The sequence below is a fragment of the Panthera onca genome, chromosome E1 (assembly GCF_046562875.1).
Source record: "Panthera onca isolate mPanOnc1 chromosome E1, mPanOnc1 haplotype 2, whole genome shotgun sequence".
NCBI classification, from domain to species: Eukaryota; Metazoa; Chordata; class Mammalia; order Carnivora; family Felidae; genus Panthera; species Panthera onca.
The window spans coordinates 3686964-3706848 of NC_138352.1; the positions used below are offsets into that span (position 1 = coordinate 3686964).

Below are 19885 nucleotides of genomic sequence, written 5' to 3' on the forward strand. Positions count from 1 at the left end.
CACAGAATCCGAAGCAGGTTCCAGGCTCTGAGCTGTCAGCACAGAGCCCGACGCGGGGCTCGAACTCACGAACTGCGAGATCATGACCCAGGCCAAAGTCGGACGCTTAACTGACTGAGCCACCCGGGCTCCTCTTTTCTTTCCTTTTTTCTGTTGGCATTTCATTTTAGAAGCTCACCCTCTCCTCATTGATTTTATCCTTTATTTTTTGAGTAAATGGAGCATTAACATGGTTTTAAAAATCAGACCTTCACTAAAAGGTATATTTTCAGACAAGTGACGCCCCACCCCCACTCCTTCTGTCCTTTCTTCTCAGTCCCCAGCTCCCGTAGGTGGGTGATCTCATTCATTAGTCTCTGATAGATCCCTTCTATATTTGCTTTTGCACAGATGAGCAGATACGATACGTGCACATCTCAGTGGATTTTTCTTGCGCTTTGTTTTTTCATTTGTTGTAAACTGAAGGTCATTCGTTCTTTGTACATCGGTGTCGTATGCTAATGTGTGGATGGATCAGTTTATGCAACAGCTCTCCTACCTATGGGCATACAGGTTGTTCCCAGTATTTGCAATTACAGGGGATACTGTAATGAATAACCTACGTGTATTTTTGTATTGTTTGAAATATATATTTGCCGTAACTTTTTAGGCGGGGGAATGCTGGGTCAAAAGATAAACATATATGTAGTTTTGTTCTCTATTGCCAAATGCTCCTGCATGAAGGTGGTACTGATTGAATTTCCACTGGATATATATTAGAATGACTTTTGACCCACAGCCTCCCAAATAGAATGTGTTGTTATATTTTTAAAATATTTGCCTGGTAAGGTGATAGGTGTGATACGCTGTATCCCAATATAGTTGAAACTTGTAGTTCTCTTATAATAAGTGGGAGTAAACATATTGTAATATATTTAAGGGCCACTTCAGCAGCTTTATTGAGTTGTAGTTGAAATTCAACACATCTCACATATTTAAAGTATACAGTTTCACATTCTGACATATGTTTACAGCTGTGAAAGGAAAGTACCAACTTAAAAAATATGTCTCTGTCAGCATATAATTATTCCCAAAAGTTTTGTCATGCCCCTATGAAATCTCTCCTATCTACCTTTCTCTGACTTCTCCTTATGGAGGCAGGCACTAATCTCCTCTCTCTCTCTCTCTTTAAGTTTATTTATTTTGAGAGAGACAGAGAGAGTGTGAGAAGGTGAGGGGCAGAGAAAGAGGGAAAATTTCAAGCAGGCTTCGCGCTGTCAGCACTGAGTCTGACATGGGGCTCAAACTCACGAACCGTGAGATCATGACCGGATTCGGAATCAAGAGTAGGACGCTTAACCAACTGAGCCACCCAGATGCCCCAAGCACAAATCTCCTTTCTGTCACTATACTTTAATTACTAGAATTAAAAAAAATTTTTTTTTCAACGTTTTTTATTTATTTTTGGGACAGAGAGAGACAGAGCATGAACGGGGGAGGGGCAGAGAGAGAGGGAGACACAGAATCGGAAACAGGCTCCAGGCTCCGAGCCATCAGCCCAGAGCCTGACGCGGGGCTCGAACTCACAGACCGCGAGATCGTGACCTGGCTGAAGTCGGACGCTTAACCGACTGCGCCACCCAGGCGCCCCTAATTACTAGAATTTTAAGTAAATGGAATTGTACTGTTTTACATTCCCCCCCAGTAGCGTTTGGAGCTCTGTTTCCTCCACATCCTTATCAATACTTGATATGGTCAGTGTTGTTATTTTCACAATTCCAACAGGCTTGTCTAAGTATTTCACTGTAGTTTTATTTTTTATTTTATTTTATTTTTCATTGTGGTTGTAATTTGCATTTCCCTAGTGACTAATGTTGAAAAACTTTTCATGTACTTTTTTTTTTTTTTTTGCTATAAATATATCTCCTTTGGTGACTGTTCAAAATTTTAGCCTCCTTTTTTTTTTTTTTTTTTTTTTTTTAAACTGGGTTGGTTGTTTTCTTATTATTGAGTCTTGAAAATTCTTTGTATATATTGGATACAAGTCTTTTAACAGACGATTTGCAAATGCTTTCTCCCAGTATGTGGCTTTCCTTTTTATTCTTTTCATGGTTTCTTTAAAAGAACTGGTGTTTTAAACTTTGATGAAGTCCATTGCATTTATTTGTTCTTTTATGGATTGTGCTTTTGAGGTCACATCTAAGAAATCTTTTCCTGGTCCCTGATCACAGTTCCAGGTTTTACATTTGGGATTTTGATCCATTTTTTAAGTTAATTTTGTATGTGCTGGGAAGTATGGATTAAAATTCTTTTTTCTCTTTCTTTCATAATACTGCGTCATTGTCCTTCTAATATGTGTAGAATCTGTAGTGATGAAACCTCTCTCGCTTGTAATGTCAATTTGTAGTGTCTCTTTTTCCCTGTCTGTCTGGCCAGAGGTTTATTAATTTTATTGATCATCTTGGACTTAGGTAATGTAGTCATTACTAAATGTAGTATTAGGTTATCCAATAATGAGCTATTCTTGCCTTCATGGCATAGATCCAGCTTAATTGTCGGTGATTTAAAGATGTCACTGACTGTCTTCTCGCTTGTGCTGCTTCTACCATGAATCTGCTGCTCTCCTTATTTTTGTTTCTCTGGAACATTCTTTTTTCTGGCTGTTTTCAAGATTCTTTTTTTTTTTTTCTTTGTCACTGATTTTGGGAGAAATCGATTATGATGTGCCTTCATGTAGTTTTCTTTATCTCATGTTTGGAGTTCTTTGAGTTCTTGGATGTGTAGATTTATATTTTTAATTAAATTTGGAAAGCTTTTGGCCATGATTTCTTCAAATATTTTTCTGTCCCTACCCCTCTCTTCCTTTAAAAACTCCAAACACACACGCGTTAGGTTGCTGATAGTTGTCACTGATGCTTTGCTTCTTTTTTATTACTCCGTTTTTCTTCTTGTGCTTTGGTTTGGTTGGTTTCCGTTGCTCAGTCTTCAAGTTCACGGACCTTTTCTTTAGCAATGCCTGTAAATCCCATCTGTTTTATTCTTCATCTCACACACTGTAGTTTTTCTACAAAACTCCCAAAATTCTGTCTCTAGTATTTTCAGTATGACAACATAATTCTCAGCCTCATCCCAGGCCCCTTTCTCTCCGTTGTTCGTATTGGTATCTTGACCCCTGTTCTCTTCCATGATTTAACCACAGTCATTGCCTTTCACACCTTCTCGCTTTGTTACCCTTTATGCTGGGAGTGCCCTTTCCTGCATTTTCTTCTATCTAGTCCTCCACATCCTTCAGTCAGCTTCTTCTTTTTGATAGGAAAAAAAAAAAAGATGTATGTACATTTGATGTGTACATTGAAGTGTAATTGACATACAGTTCAGTTAACTTTGACATCACTTTCTTTCATCCTAATTCCTAGGTAAGGTTTTTCACCCATTATATATAAACCCTTAGTACTCTACATTTCTGTTTTGGTCATTGAATTGAATCCTCATTGTTCTTGTTTGTATTAATTCGATGTCTTTTTTTCTTTGCTCTACTTGAAGCTCCCTTAGCACAGAAGCTGAGGTGGTTAATTCAGTGATGTCTGCTCAACATCTAGCAAGGTGTCTTGCAAATAATGGGTACTTAACATATTAACAATAAATGAATTAATGAATACCACATGGTAGCAGATTAACAGTGACTGAACTTCTTATTAAGCACATTTAAGAATATCACTGGAGCCTTTGGAAAAATTTAGTATGAGGCAGGAGGGAATGGTCAGTGGAACATGGATGATATATGTTGATAAATAAAGACATATCTGAAAACTAACATAAATCCAGCTTATGTACTTTCATGGACTTATCAATAGCCTTTTATAATCAGTAAAAATGGTTGCATACTTTATTATAGCTGAAACAAAACTTTATCTTTAGAAATCTCTTACCAGATTCATCTTCCCCTTGAAATAAATAAGAATCTTCTGATGGAGATTTTCTCTTTTCAGGGAAAGTATGATGGTAAGGAGGAAAATAAAAGATATTTTATAAATATCAAATACAATATGTCTTTTACAGATACATCCACATTTTAATACATGTAGTTAACAAAATATATATGTTACTCCTCTTAAACATTCTGAGTGATGGGGGCACCTGGGTGGCTCAGTCGGTTAAGCATGCAAATTTGGCTCAGGTCATGATCTTGTGGTTCATGAGTTCGAGCCCCGCATCGGGCCCTGTGTTGACAGCTCAGAGCCTGGAGCCTGCTTCAGATTCTGTGTCTCCCTCTCTCTCCACCTCTCCCCTGCTCACACCCTCTCTCTCTCTCAAAAATAAAAATTAAAAAAAAAACCCAAACATTAAAAAAAACATTGAGTGATGATCTTACCAAATGATGTGCCTTTTATGAAGCTTTTCTATTTTACCCTAGGCACAGATAATTATTCCTCTGGTCCTTGTTTGCTCAGAGTATTATGTTCATATTATTGTGTAGCTTTTGTGGCACTGGAAGTAGTGTAGAGTTTGTCTTCTTTCCTATATTGCCTGCAGGGACAATGTGTTGGTTATTTTTGTATTTCTAGCACCAAGCATAGATCCTGTCATAAAATAGGAGTTAAGTAAATGCTTGATAAATATTTTAACTTTCAAATGTTCTAAAAGTGATTTGGCATGAAAATATTAATGTTATGTGAGGGTAAATTATAGTGAAGACCTACTTGTCTTCAGGCTTAAAGAAATAGCATGATGTCGTAAAACGACTTTGGACCTTGAAGTCAGGTGGGCTGGTTTAATTTCTCCTTCTGCCATTGACTATGTAAACTTGGACAAATCACTTAACTCTTCTAAACCTCCTTGTTTTCATTTGTGAAAAAAACTAAATGAGAACTTTTTTATCATTATAAAAATGGAATGAAATAATACATGAACTGCTCTAAACTAATGAGCATAATAAACACTCAGTAAATTTTCACTCTTTTTCATCCTTTGTGAAGACATTAAAAATTAGGTTGCACTATAAATGCTATAGCTTGTAGCAGGCTTCATCCACCAGAAGTACTGAGCAGTGGCTATCATGATTTTAAAATTATTTTGTATAATTTAGAAATCATTTCTGATAAGCAGAAAACCTTCTCTCAATGATAAATATGATATTTATGTTTGGTAAATAACGAGAAAATTTGCCTACTTAAAATTTGATCTACTTGTGCATAGTGATGAATGTAAGTGAGAATATTTTCTTGCTACTTTGAAATATTGAACTGCCCAGGGACAAGGCATGGATGATGTTTTGAAGGAAATAAATATTTCAGCTTCACGTTTCAGCCTTTCTTCTGTATTCCTTTGATCTGGCTTTGGTTTACTTATTATTCTGCTTGAATGACTTCACATTGCCTTCTTCCTCTCCCTAGTTACAAGAAGTGGTCCTGTACTTATTTCAATATATTTAGGCTTTGTCATTTTATAGGATGAATGTGCCTTTCCTTATTATTTACTGATATACTCCTGCCTGTAAAGTAAGCTGGGTTGGTGTGTGTGTGTGTATGTGTAACTTTGCTTGTATGATGTATAATTTATATATGGAACTTTTAATCAGTAGTTTCTTAAATATAAGAAACATAAAAACAAACATTAGATTTGAGATTTTTTGAAGCTTAAAAGAGTTTAAAGATTTTAAAGGAATTTTTCTTCGTTATACACTGTAGCTGTTTTATCTTTAAGGATAACTTTCTCAGGGTTTTCTGTATTTTACCATAAATATTCCAGTTGCTTTTCTATTAGCAACTGGAGTTGCTGCAGTAGAGTTCTTTTAATTTATTTATAGGCCTATATTATAGGAAGAAGTTAGTTTAGCACATAATTATTATATAAAACTTTAAACTGCTTAAACATTTCATTACATTTACCTATATTGCTTAATTTTATACTTTATAGACAAATCTTCTGATCTCCTGAGATTTTTTTTTTATTTTTTTATTATTTATTTTTTTTTTTAGTGTTTATTTTTGAGAGGGAGAGAGAGAGAGACAGCATGAGTGAGGGAGGGGCAGAAACAGAAGGAGACCGAGATTCCGAAGCAGGGTCCAGGCTCTGAGCTGTCAGCACAGAGCCTGATGGGGGGCTTGAACCCATGAGCAGCGAGATCATGACCTGAACCAAAGTTGGACGCTTAGCTGACTGAGCCACCAGGCACCCCTCTTTTTTTTTTTTAAAGTTTATTTATTTGAGAGAGAGAGAGAGAGAGAGAGAGAGAGAGCGCGCGCAAATAGGGGAGGGACAGAGAAAGGGAGAGAGTGAGCATCCAAGAGAGCTGACTGAGCCACCCAGGCGCCCCGAGATTGGTTTTCTTATACAGACTCTCTCTGACTCTTTCCATTTGTCATATTCCTATAGACTTAGAATTTGTCACACAATATATATAATATTACACTACTATATGATTCTTTTTCTTGCATTTTTCCCCCTTAATCAGATTGTGGTTTCTCCAAGAGAGGATCCATTTTTTTTTTTTAATTTTTTTTTAACCTTTATTTATTTTTGAGACAGAGAGAGACAGAGCATGAACGTGGGAGGGTCAGAGAGGGGAGGCACAGAATCTGAAACAGGCTCCAGGCTCTGAGCTGTCAGCACAGAGCCCGATGCGGGGCTCGAACTCACGGCTGAAGTCGGCCGCTTAACTGACTGAGCCACCCAGGTGCCCTGAGAGAGGATCCATTTTTATACTTCTAGGTTTTTTGCAGTATGTGACCTAGTAGATCTCAGAATTTGCTGCCAGGACTCTTGCCTCAGTTCTTAGAACATGACTAAGTTACTGAAAATACAGGCTAGGAAGTTGATGCCAGGATCAATTCTTTAGAATCATGACTCACATCCTGTTGATGTCAAGGAATTTGTAGACCTCATAGCCGAAATGCATGTTTTTAAGAGATTTTTGGATAGTTGAAGAGATTCCTCATTCTTATTCGTAACATGCTTCAAAACCAATCATGGTTCTTCAGGACTGGAGCCTGGCCCTGGGGTCACAGACTTCTGGGGAAGCATTGACCGTAAAAGAGTCTTGTTAGAAGAGAGTTTCATAGCACTTCTTTATACTGTTACCAAACCCCTTTGGAGCATTTCTACTTGTACCAAGAGAAGCATCCCTAGCTGGTTTAGCACTGGAGTATCCTGGTTGCACGGAGCCTCGTTGTGTGTTTGCCTGTGGTCATCTCAATGCCATCCTATTTGAGGCAGGATTATGCTGAGAACTGCTGACTTTCTTCGTTCTACCTTTACCGTTGCTGCACATAAGCCCACTTACCCCTAAGAGGCTTCTAAGAAGGTTGTTCTGATTCACCAGAGTAGGATGGAGATTCCGGCAGTAGAGATCGGTCTTACAGTCCCATCTCTTACATTAACTGGCGTGGAACGAAATCTCCCTGAAGCCTCTCCTTCTGTTTCTCAAGACCCTATGTTCAAATATCTGTTATAATATTTAGTATTTATCTTTATTTTTTCCCTTTACTTAATGGAGTCTTCTTAAAATGACAGGGTTCGTGGGGCGCTTGGGTGCTCAGTCGGTTAAGTGTCCGACTTCGGCTCAGGTCATGATCTCACAATTTGTGGTTCGAGCCCCGCATTGGGCTCTGTGCTGACAGCTCAGCCTGGAGCCTGCTTCGGATTCTGTGTTTCCCTCTCTCTCTGCCTGTCCCCCGCTCACGCTCTGTCTCGCGCTCTCTCTCTCAAAAATAAACATTAAAAAAATTTTTTTTTAAAAGACAGGGTTCTTATATAGCTTTGTTCCTTAGTATAAGTTAATGGTAAACACGTAGGTCTTAGGCAATTTTTGAAGAATGAGTTAAGAAAAGTTTGGATGAACTTGTTGTAAACTCAAAATATGATGTTCTTTTAGGAGGAAAAAGAATGGAAAAAATCTTCTCAGGTTTGCTATGGCCATTTTAGACATAATTTTGTTTTCCTTGGAAATACTCTTTGTAGGGGCACATGGGTGGCTCAGTTGGTTAAGCCTCCAACTGTTGATTTCAGCTCAGGTCATGATCTCATGGTTGTGAGATCGAGCCCTGTGTTGGGTTCCACGTTGGGTGTGGAGCCTGCTTGGGATTCTCTCTCTCTCTGTCTCTGTCTCTCTGTCTCTCTCTCTCTCTGTCTCTCTCTTTGTCTCTCTCTTTCTGTGCCCCTCCCCTGCTCACACATACATGCATACGCGTTCTGTCTGTCCCTCTCAAAATAAATAAATAAACTCAAAAAATATTCTTTTTATCTTCCACTATATTATGAAAGATGTATTTATGTTTGTTTTTCAGGCTTCAGTGGTTATATGATTATCTCTGTGACTCGGGAAAGCACTTTGTGTATTTTATGTGTCATCCTTGTGCTGAGGCCACGCTAACCTTCTCTGTATCGTTCCCACTTCGGTATATGTGTTGCTGAAGCGAGCGCTGTCCCTGTGTAGTTGAATTGAATTCGCACCACGCACACCCACACTGTGTTTCAAACCCGTGATGTATGTCTTTGCTGTGAGCAGTGCAGAAATGCTTGGCAGCGACATTTCCTTATGGGGCCTTAAAGCTTTTCCATAAGAAGTCACCTTAGCTGTGAATTGGCATTCTCCTTCAGTATTTCAAAATCGCTAGGGTGCCCTGGGGTTTTCCACAGCCGCTCATTCCTCATTAGCCATCGCATGCTCCTTTTCTTTGCCTGTTTGTGGTCTTATGAACTTGCCTTCAAGAAACTAACACTTTCTTTGGTCACTTCTTTCTTTGCAAGTCTTAGCAGTCATTTGTTGAGCTCCAGAAATTTTAATTCAGAACCGTGCTGATTCTTTGCACTTGACCGCACTCAGAATTTGCATATTTGGGGGGATGCATCTTGGTGAAGGAGAATATCTGGAACTAATTGAATAGTCTTTGGGCAGTTTTACCCTGGGTCCTATCTCATCTAGATTTGCCACTATTAGGTGTAAATATGCCCTTTGGGAAGAAATAATTTGGCTTTTTTTGGTGATTTTTAATTTTTTTATTATTTTCTTTAATGTTTATTTTTGAGAGAGAGAGCGAGCATGAGCGAGGGAGGGGTAGAGAGAGAGGGAGACACAGAATCTGAAGCAGGCTCCAGGCTGTCAGCACAGAGCCCAATGCGGGGCTCAAACTCATGAACCATGAGATCATGACCCGAGCCCAAGTTGGACACTTAACTGACTGAGCCACCCAGGCATCCCTTTTGATCATTTTTTAAACCTGGTGACATTACCTAGAAGGAGTCAAGTAAGAACAAAAATGAAAACTTTAAATGCTTAAAGACTGAAACAAAATTTAGCCTATGGATTTTTTCTTTGCCTGATTTAACTTTTAAAATTTGTTGTATTCCCAACTTATTTGTTTACCCATATAGCATTAAGGCAATTATAAATATTACATATTAAGTTCCCAGACAGCCCTTGATACGCTCTAAATTTTGAATATATACTAGTTTTGTTTGTTGTTATTGTTTTCTATCGCTGCTATACCACAAACATGGCATCTTAAAACAATTCAAATTTATTATTTTATGGTTTGGGAGATCGGAAGTCCAAAAGGAGACTTAGGGCCTAAGATCCAGGTGTCATCAGGTCTGGTTTTGCAGGGAGGTTTCAGGGAAGACTCTGTTCTTGGTTTTTCTATCTTCTGGAGGCTGTCTTCATTCTTTGGTTTGTGACCCTGAGTCATATTGTCTTTTCTCCATTGCTTCCTCTCTCATATTGTCTTGTTTGTCCTTTGACCTTCTTGCTTCCCTCTTACAAAGACCTTGTGATTACATTTGAGGCCTAACTAGGTAATCTGGGATGATCGCCCCATCTCAGATATTTAACTTAGTCACATCTCAAAGTCTCTTTTGCTATATAAGGTAGCATATCTACGGTTCCAGGGATTAAAATATGAATATCTTTGAGGAACCATTATTCAGCCTACCACCTCAGTACTGTTTCAGACTTAATCAGTTGATCTACTCTGTTGGATACTAGAGTTGGTATCACTGATAGGAGAAATGACTTTCAACTCCCTCTAAAAACATATCCCCCGTAATTTTCCATCCATACCTCATAGAGCTAATTGATGAAAGGTAGGAACAAGGAGTCTAATTTTCCCAGCCATCATAAGATGTGGATGCATCATAGTCAAAGCATAATGGTGTGATGTTACCTCTTAAATGGGCTCATTTATTGAGATATAAATAAATCACCAGCTTTATTGAGATATAATTGACATATAATATGGTGAAGCTGATAAGGTGTACAACGTAATGATTCATTATATGTATTTACTGCAATCCAATTCCCACAATAAAGTTAGTTCGGGTAGCACCTCACATAATTAAAATTTTTTTTTGAGATGACAATTTCTTGCTATTTACTCTCTCAGCAATTTTCAAACACACATATAGTACAATATGGCTAACTATACTGTATATTACATCCCCAGAATTACAGTATGTAATATACATACTATAAATTAATTACTGTATATTATTTATCTTATAACTGGAAGTTTGTACTCTTTGAACACCTTCACCCATTTTCTCTACTCCCCCCCCACCACTCCACTGGAAGCCACCAATCTGCTCTCTGTTTCTGAGTTTGGGTGTTTTAGATTTCATAAACAAGTGCGATTATACAGTATGTGTCTTTTTCTGTCTGACTTATTTCACTTAGCACAGACAGTGCCTTCAGGGTCCATCCATGTTTTTGCAACTGGCAGCATTTCTTTCTTTTTTATGGCTGAATAATATTCCACTGTGTGTGTGTGTGTGTGTGTGTGTGTGTGTGTGTGTGTGTATTCCCTTTTTCCCACATCCTCACCAATTCTTGTTATCTCTGTTAGATGATAGCCATTCTAACAGGTTTGAAGTAATATCTCATTGTGGTTTTAATTTGCATCTCCCTGATGATTAATGATGTTGAGCACCTTTGAGTATCTATTGACCATTTGAATATCTTCTTTGGAAAATTGTCTATTTTGCTTCTCTGCCCATTTTTTATTGGATTATTTGCTTTTTTTCTGTTGAGTTATATATTTTGGATATTAACCCTTATCTTATCAGATATGTGATTTGCCATGTTTTCTCCCATTGTGTAGATTGCCTTCATTTTCTTGACCATTGATTTTGCTGTGCGGTAGCTTTTCCGTTTGATTTAGTCTAACTTGTTTCTTTTTGCTTTTGTTGCTTATGTTTTTGGTGTCATATTCATGAAGTCATTGCTAAATCCAGTGTCAAGATTATATCCTGTTTCCTTCTAGGAGTTTTATAGGTTCAGGCCTAACATTTAAGTCTTTAATCCATTTTGAGTTACTTTTTGTGAGTGGGGTGAGATAGAGGCCCAATTTCATTCTTTTGCATGTGAATATCCAGTTTTCCCAATACCCTATATTGAAGAGACTATCATTTCCCCATTGAGTAGTCTTGGCTTTCTTGTCAAATACTAGTTGGCTGTACATGCATGGATTTGTTTCTGGGCTTTTAATTCTGTTCTACTGGTCTGTTTTTTGTTTGTTGGTTGGTTTTGGGGTTTGTTTTGTTTTTGTTTTTTTGTTTTTTTAAATGGCAGTATCATACTGCTTTGATTACTATAGTATGATTTCTGGGAAGCATCCTGCAGTACTGGAGGACCTGGGTGTCCATCATGAACTCCCCGTTTTCCACTGGAGAAACTAGGGTGGCCCTGTTGGTGTAGTGTCGTGCTGGCCTGAGGTGGGTAGGTGACAATGCAGAGTGTAGACACTCCTCTTACCTTTCTAATGTAATCCTTCCCAGTCTCTGTGGTCCAATGTGGGTGCTTCATTCACACCCTTGGTGTGATATCATTCTCACAATGATATCTTGTCTATGGATAGTTGCTAGTTGGTCTTTTGGTGAGGGGCACTGAAGGTGGGGATGATTTATGTCACTGTCTTGATGATGTCACTTTAAGTGGGCTCTTGGATATAGTGTATTTGAAGTGAAGCCTTCTGTGTGCCAGAGCTGAACAGAAGTTTGATGTAGAGCTAAGCATCAGAGCCCCCAAACAGAAAGTAGACTGTACCTTACCAACCCACGTGTAGTGGGCTGATCGGTGATCTCCCCCAAAAGGTATGTCCGTATCCTAATCCTCAGAACTTGTGAATGTTCTTATTTGAAAAGAGGATCTCTGCTGATGTACCTGAGTTAAATATCTTGAGGTGAGATTATCCAGGTGGGTCCTAAAAACAGTCATGAGTATCTTTATAAATAAAGAGAAACAGTGGAGAAGGGACACCGAGGAGAAGGTGATGTGAAGATAGATCAGAGAGAGACACCGTCACAAGCCAAGGAATGCCAGCAGTCTCCAGAAGCTGCAAGTGCTAAGGAATGGATTCTCCCCTAGAGCCTCCAGAGGGAGTATAGCTCCGTTGACTCCTTGCCTTTAGACTTTTGGCCTCCAGAACTGAGAGAGAATGAATTCCTGTTGTTTTAAACTACTCAGTGTTTAGTAATTTGTTACAGCAGCTGCACGAAACTAATACACCAAGCTACTTTCATATGTAGCTCCATGGACTTCATTACTGAATTACCTCTATCTGCCCTACATCACGTCCTTAATGCTGAGAGTCTCACCAGTCGCCCTTTCATTCTGTGCAACAAGAACTTTTTAGCTACCACGAGTCTCTCATTCACGTATGAACTATTCTTCCAGTTGATATTTTGGATAGCATTCAGTTTGCCTTCTGTAGTTTGTCTTTTTAAGACATAACTACTTCTCTTCCTTTCATATCTGAATTTACTCTTCCTCTGCTGCCTTTCAAAGGTCATTTGATGAACCAAAGAAACAAATTGTGGTGTCTTTCATTCCAACTCGATAATCACAAAATATTCCTTCCTCGACACTGAAAGATCTATACATGTTAAGTACAATTAGCCTGCAGAGTATACTGTCTTAATTAACTGTAATTATCAGTTTGGCCCCTTAATAGTTTTACTTTCTCTTTCACATTTTCCATTAGAAACCTATATCTAGTTGGGAAGATATGTGCCCAAACTCTTAAACTGCAAGGAGCTATTAATATAAGCATATCACCACCACCATCATCATCATCATCATCAATTTAGGGTTATCTGGATCTTCTCTCTCCAGGTCAAAAACACCTATAAGACACACACTGTAAGAACAAGCAAATTCCTGGTGGTGGAGTCATTATAGTCATTTATAAGCAATGCATGGCATTGGATTCTCAAAGAAGTTGGATGGTAATTGCTTTTTCGGGTCATTCTCCGTTACCAATGACCAAAACCTTGTCTGAAAATCAGACACCCAGAAAGCAAATGAAACCTAAGGCTTCTTTCACTCCATGAAATTTGATAAAGAACAAGTGGCTCTCAACCAGGCATGGTTTTGCCCCTCCAGGGCCTACCTGGCACGTCTGTAGACATTTTTGGGTCGTCAGAATTGGGGGGCGGGGGACATTGTCACTGGGACCCAGTGAGTAGAGGCCAGGGATGCTGCTCAATGTATCCCAAGGCATAGGACAGGTCCTTACAACAAAGAATTATCTGACCACGTGTGTCAGTAGTGCTGAGGTTGAGGAATTTTTTATGTTCCATGGTTTGCTCTGGTTCTATCTAGATGATATAATGTAGGCTTATGAAACAAATATTGAATTATTCTATGCATATGGCATGCTCAAGGTATCTAACATAAATATGAAGAAGACAGCTGTGTCCCCACATCGTCCATTCCCCGAGCCTCAGTGAGATTTCATTATCCTAGAAAAGACAAATGTATAAATTAACAACTGTAATAGTGTATATAAAATGCTACAGTGGCAGTATATAAAAAGTGCTGACAAGGACAAAAGAAATAGCAATTCTGTCCAAAAACTTGGCATTTGAACCCCTACGGAATAAGTGGTAACCTACCAGTCAAAACAACAAAGAAGGGAGGTTCCACTTTATATTATGGCAAGTAAGCTCCTATCAGACCAATTCTCCCACAAATATAAGCTGTGAACAAAGTATAAAATACAACTACCGGATGGCCTTGGAGAACAGATCAATATGAAGAGGTAGTAGAAAGGAGGACATACTTGGAAGAAAGAAAGGGAATTTCACGTCTTTATAGCATTCATTTTCCCACATTTGGTGCCACGTGGGACGGCTAGAATTTGGGTCGATAACTGTGGTCTTTAAAAGAAATTTTTTTTAAACGTTTATTCATTTTTTGATAGAGAGGGACAGAGCACGAGCGGGGGAGGGGCAGAGAGAGAGGGAGACCCAGAATCCAAAGCAGGCTCCAGGCTCTGAGCTGTTGGCACAGAGCCCAACACGGGGCTCGAACCCACGGACTGTGAGATCATGACCTGAGCCGAAGTCGGACGCCCAACCGACTGAGCCACCCAGGCGCCCCGATAACTGTGGTCTTAGTGCTTAGAAAACCAGGTGAAAGATCAGGGCAGCCAGTGACAAACTCAGATGGAGGGACACCCAGGAAATAAAGTGAGCGAGCAGGGAAGGGCCCCAAATTCTTTGTGTGATCTTGGTCCACCCATATTTCTGGCTGATCTCTGAAACATGCATGGTTGGAGAAGATTCTAAACAGCTTAGGTAAAACTGAAAGAGCCGAACTTTTATATATGAACTTTTGTCTTCTGCAGAGGAGACAGAATTTATAGTTTGTATCCAACCAAGTGAACTGCCTGCTAAAAACTGGCAATTAAAATTAACCATTAATACCATTCAGAGGAAAGTAGCAGAATCCACACTCTCTACAGTGTCTCATTCGTAAAGACACAAGCCCAAAATACTCGACGTCTGAAGAAACAGGTAACATGACCTGTTTATTCTCAAGAGAAAATGATCAATGGAGACGACCTCAGGATGAATTAGACGCCCGGGTTATCAGATAAAAAATTTAAAGTAGCTATTATAGTTGTGCTCAGGGCAATAAGAAAAATTGGTAGCAATGAGTGAGAAAGTAGGAAATCTTGGGAGTGAAAAACAGTGAAAAATACAACATTTGAAATTTAAAATGTGGGCTGAATATAACAACAGAATGGAGAACAAGAAGATTCGGTGAATGTGCAAATTAATAGAAATTAGCCAATCTGAGGCCAGAGAGAAAAACATAACCCCCCCCCCAAAAAAAAAAAAAAATGAGCTGCAGGGACTTGGAAGACAAGGACAATGTATAAAGTATATTTGAGTCACAAAAGTGGAGGGAAGAGCGCAAAGAGGCAAAAATGTTTTAATACGTCATAGCCAAAATTTTCCAGGTTCATGAAAGACATAATTATATTGATTCAAGAAGCTACACAAAGGCCACGCAGGGTGAATGCAAAACAGAACAAAACAAAAGCACCAATACTTGCTACAATCTGTCTTGTGATTTATAAGCCAAACTAGACGTTGTGTAAAGGTATCTCATTGTGATTTTGAAGTGCATTTTTTGGATGACCGATTCTAGTGAGTGTCGTTTCATGTGCTTATGGCCAATTGTACATCCTCTTTGGAGAAACATCTATTCCGATTCATTCCCTATTTTTAGGTTCTTTGTTTTTTAATAAAAATATTTTCTAATAAAGAACCTAATGATAAAGGTGCTTTATTTTTTAATGTTATTAAAAAGTGTGTTCTTTATTTTTTAATTATGGATCTGTAAGAGTTCTTTATGTATTCTTAATACAGGTCTCTTTTCAGATATATGATTTGCAAGTATTTTATCCTATTCTGTGGATTTTCCTTTCACGTCTGATGACATTCCTTGCAGCACAAGAGTTTTTTAAATTTGCTGAATCTGTTTATATTTTATTTTCTTGTTTATGCCTTTGGTTACTTCTAAGAAAGCTTTGCTTAGCTCAAAGTCACAGAAATTTACTCCTGTTTTCTTCTAAGACTTTCCTATTTTTTAGCTCTTGTATTGAGGTCTGTGGTTTATCTTGAGTTAATTTTTGTGTATTGTGTAAAGAAGGAATCTTAACTTTATTCTTTTGCATATGAATATCCTGTTGTCCCAGTGTCATTTGTTGTAAAGACTGCCATTTCTCCAATGACTTGTCTTGGCACCCTTGCTGAAAGTCTACTGATCATCGATGTTAAGGGTTTATTTCTGGGATCTTAATCCTGTTCCATTGATTTATATGTGTATCCTTATGCCAGTAGCACACGATTTTGATTAACCCAGCTTGTAATAAGTTTTGTGAATTCTCCAGCGTTCTTCTTTTTCAAGATTGTTTTGCCTTCTGGGTACCTTGCATCCCATATGAATTTTAGGGTCCGCTTGTCAATTTCTGCCAAATGTCACCTGGGGTTTTGACAGGGATTGTGTTGCATCCGTAGATCAATGGAGGAGTCTTGTCATCTTTCCAATATGGAGAGAATACTAATTTCCATTTTACTCTACATTTCTTTCTGATTCTTGAAGTAACAAATGTGTAGATATTCACAGTATTTACCTTTTTTTTTTTCTTTGTTTACAAGAATTTAGCAGAGGCCACTAGTCTTAGCAGCTGTGTGAAAAAGAGGCCAAAGAATTTCCTTCATTTATCATGCTTGGTGAAAGGTATTATTTTTAGTGCCTTTTAAGTCGGGAGTTGTATCTTCGTGTCTTTGACTGACTCACTCTATTCCCTTTAAGCACCAATCAGCAGCCACGAACGTAGAGGCTATAGCTGCTTGAAAGTCTTGTTTTTCAGCCCAGCTGGAAAGGGAATGGAGACTCTTCTAGCTGTTTTTCAGACTTGTTTGAAGTTTTTTTTTTGTTTTGTTTTGTTTTTTTCTTGGAGTTTCCAGTGGAGATGCCACGCTGGCAGCAAATGAAGTATCCTGTAATGTGAAGCCTTATAAATATATGTTGGATCACTGCCATCATTATCAAAAGTGCTGGTGAAGAAATGTGCAAAGGGAAGATTTTCAAATTAAGGTTGGCCTGCACATATAAATGTTAGCTTGTAAAGCTCAAGAAATACCAAATTGTAGTCTATTAGTCTCCTACATTTTATTGCCTTTTTGGAATAATCATGTACTTCAGAACATCCTTTCATCTGAGCTGGCTTGTGGTTGTATAAGAATGCAGCTTCTTTTTTCTTCATGCTTTATATTCTCCGATGAGGAAAATTTACTGCATTTTATAAATAAATCAGAACTAAAAAGCAAATTTTTCTTCCCACCTTTTTATCTTCAAGGAGGCCCTGCTTTAAGGCATTTGAGTGATGCGTTTATACTCGGCCCCACAACTAGTTGCACTGGAAAAAATAATCTTCAAAGTCATTTTTTTTTTTTTTTTTTTTTTGCTTCTTACAGGACACAATTTGGAACCATTGGTAAAAGGGAAAACTGTTCTCAGTGAGGAGCAGACGTTTCTCTTTTTCAAATGTGGATCCTTCGTTAAAATGAATATCATCTCTTTATGTAAATCAAGACAGATATTTTATTTGTATTAAGAGAGAAGCTTCCTAGATATTAGTGGAGCTCGATGTATTTGTCGTGATTTACACTGAGTGAGGTCTTCTTTGATATTTAGCTTACTATTAACAGGTGTGGTGGGACCAGAAGCTAGATGGAAGATTTCTTCACTTCCCCATACCTGTTATTTAATATATGACAATGTTTTCTATTTGTAGATCAGGATAGAAATTATAAGGTAAGATGTGCCTTACTGCACAAGGCTTTATTCTGACAGTATTCAAAATTTTTTTTAACATTTATTTTTTTTTAATTTTTTTTTTTTTTTTTTACATTTATTTATTTTTGAGAGACAGAGAGAGACAGCGTAAGCAGGGGAGGGGCAGAGAGAGAGAGAGGGAGACACAGAATCCGAAGCAGGCTCCAGGCTCTGAGCCGTCCGCACAGAGCCTGACGCGGGGCTTGAACTCACGAATCGTGAGATCATGACCTCGGCTGAAGTCGGAGGCTTAACCGACTGAGCCACCCAGGTGCCCCTAACAGTATTTTAAATATGGTCTGTGATATATACCTGATTATAGGTAAAGTTTATGACTTTGATTTATGTGGCTGTAAGCTAGTTACAAAGTAAATGGCTAAACTTGGTAGGTAAGAATGAAATGATAGAGAAAATATTTGCCCTATTAAATTGAAAGTGTTTACATTAACTAAATGGCTCCTGTGGATATTTGGGCAAAAAGTGTAAAACAGCTGACTTTCAACATTCAGCCACTGGTCGTATGTTTTATAACAGGTGTTAGCAAAACTTGTCTTTTGGCTAAGTAATGGTACATAATTTTTAGATTATATGAGCAATGAATTTGTAAAGTTTTCAAATAGTGTCCAATGTACTTTCTTTCGTGTTTATGGAGCACGTAACTGACTGTTACGTGACCAAGCAAAGTGAACCTTTGAAAAATTGTAATCCTGATAGGAAGTAGCCTTTTCAAGTTCTTTTCGGAGGCTTAAAAACGAAAGAGTAACACAGGATACACTAATCACTGTGGTCCCTGGATAGTGCAGAAGTAGCTCTTGTGCCGTCTAACCCCAAACACCTACAAGGGGACAGTATTCATCGACCACGGTGGCCTTTGCCTCTGAGCCTGGTCTCAAAATCCTTTTAACAGAGCCTCCTGGGCAGCCCCCTTCAGTCATCTGGGTCTGTCGCACCAGAGAAAATGTCCACTGAACATCTGTGACAAAATGTTTATGGCAAATATCCATCGCATTTGCCAACCTAGGGCTAGGACATGGTACCCGATATACTTTGTATGACTTTGGGTTGTTCTCATATGTTGCGTTAGTGTTCAGATATTTGAATTTTTAAACAAAATAGTCAATGTTCGTATCAGGGAAACCCTAGTCAAGTCTTCCTCCTTCTTGGGCAGGGTACTATAAGAAGGATGAAAACACACCAGACCAAACTAAAATTCTCTCCTGCCGTCAGAGTGCTCAGTCTTCTGTGCGGTGATGTCTCCTGAATCAGTCTTCAGTATTAATATCCGGTTATTAATCACTGTTGTCTAGGAGCTAATATTAACATTAAGTGGCAAAGAAACAAAACATTTAGGCCTTCGAAGTTGGCAACCGGTTAACATTACAGTCGTTTCATTTTAACAACGTGTAAGAAAAATGGAGGACAGCAAGATACTCCGGTTCCTGTTGAATAGTCACCTCAAGCAAACCGCTGAAAGGGAAGCTTTTTAAAAAGTTCCAGAAACCTGTGCCACGTCGCCGTAAAACGCAGTGACCAGGAGCTACATCTGGCACGCAGCACCACCTCCAATGGCTTTGCTCTCATGCAGGGCCTCACACACCTTGGGGCCGAGTGTTAAACCCTGAGGGCATTAAAATAGTGGCTCCACCTGTGAAACAGACGTGTGGAAAGGGGTTTCGGTGGAAAAGCTGCCTTGTTTAGCACGGGGGCGGGGGGTGTGTGTGTGTGTGTGTGTGTGTGTGTGTGTGTGTGTATTTGGTCTTCTTCAGGTAGAAGGCTATGTGGTGGGTATGAAGAGGTAGACGCACGTCGTATATAATGAAAAATTCGGGGAAGGTGGATGTGGAATATCTTCTTCCAGCTTGTATGCAGAGACTATCCAAACTGGGGTGGGGGGAGGGGGACTCGAAACTAAATACGCATTGCCACATTTTTTTGTTTTACAAAGGGACAGGAGGATCCTGCTGAAGCGGAAACTGGGGGACGCTTCTCAGTATTTTTGCGTTAAAGCTCTGAGAAAGTTTTCAGTATTTGTGGAGGAAGTTTGGCATTTTGATATTTTATACCACATGTGTCACGTGTGTGCTCTTATTGGAAAGCCTGAAAGCTGCTGTGTCTTAGAGGGGTTTTCAAGCTCAGATCTGAGTAGGTCAAAAAAGTCAAATTACTGTTTGTCCACGTCTTAAAAGACAGTAGCATCATTGTTTGGATTCCGCGCTCCTCCCCACCCCGTCATGATGTTTTCCTAAAATTTGATTTGTGGGGGTTAAGCATCCGACTCTT

At 38.8% G+C, this 19885-nt stretch overlaps 1 protein-coding gene and 1 pseudogene across 9 annotated transcripts in view; one reads left to right on the plus strand and one right to left on the minus strand.

Annotated features, from left to right (window-relative positions):
• The window catches only part of CEP112 (centrosomal protein 112), a 415035-nt gene that overhangs the window by 141670 nt on the left and 253480 nt on the right, over positions 1-19885 (plus strand). The gene's annotated exons all lie outside the window — the stretch shown is intronic.
• On the minus strand, positions 8300-8400 carry LOC132688730 (U6 spliceosomal RNA; annotated as a pseudogene).